Raw genomic sequence first — 981 nt, forward strand, 5'->3', positions numbered from 1 at the left:
AATAATAAAGGGGAAGAAAACGTCATCATTAAATCATTGCTTCTTAACAAGGGCAGTGCCATCCCCTAAGAGGTATTTAGCAAATTTATGTGGGTGTTTCTGGCCATTTTGAGGGTTAATATTGGCATTTATTGGTTGGGGCCAAGATGTATCCCACACGATGAAGAATTTTCTCCATCCAGCAAGAATATGGAATGTTCAGCCAGACATTTGTTTAGGTGAAGAACATCTAAGCCAAGAATTTAACTATGGTACATATAAGCACAAAGTAATTTGGGCACAATTTTAATGTACAATGACTTTTCAAAGAATGGAACCACCAAATAAATTGAGACACATGGGAACTTGTTTAGTTTGGTAATATGAATTGTTCATCATCTCAGAAAAATTATAAAATTGATAGCAACATCACTCACGGTGTTTAAATCAACAGGAAAACACACCTAAATTTGTCTGCATTTGGGTCTGTCACCCTCATTTGAGTCTACACATAGCTGCTGGTATCTGTCTACTTCAATATGTTATCTGCTTCAGTGTGCCAAGCCATTTACATAGAAAAATGCATATTATTTTATTATAAATTGCTTTTCTTTATATCCTTACATTACAGTTATATTGATTTTAATCATATTTTAGGTAAATTAATATTATTTATGAATTTCATTTCAGCACAGAATGGACGTCATTCCCCAATATTTTTTTCAGAGGGGCATTAGTTTGGACACAATATATGATCAAATAAAATATGACACATTATACTATGGAATACCCTGCCACAGTCAAAAAAGGATTAGCTAAATGTATGTGTACTGATAGGGAAACAGCTCTAAGAGTTAAGTAAAGTTGTTTAAGAAAAATTTATACAGTGTGTACAGCTGATATCAATTATATAAACACACACACACAAAAAAAAAAAAAACCCCATACTATGTATACATATAGAGAGAAAATGCATGGGGGGAAATATGAAAGTTTAAAAAT

The sequence above is a fragment of the Galeopterus variegatus genome, unplaced genomic scaffold (assembly GCF_000696425.1).
Source record: "Galeopterus variegatus unplaced genomic scaffold, G_variegatus-3.0.2 Scaffold4761, whole genome shotgun sequence".
NCBI lineage: Eukaryota > Metazoa > Chordata > Mammalia > Dermoptera > Cynocephalidae > Galeopterus > Galeopterus variegatus.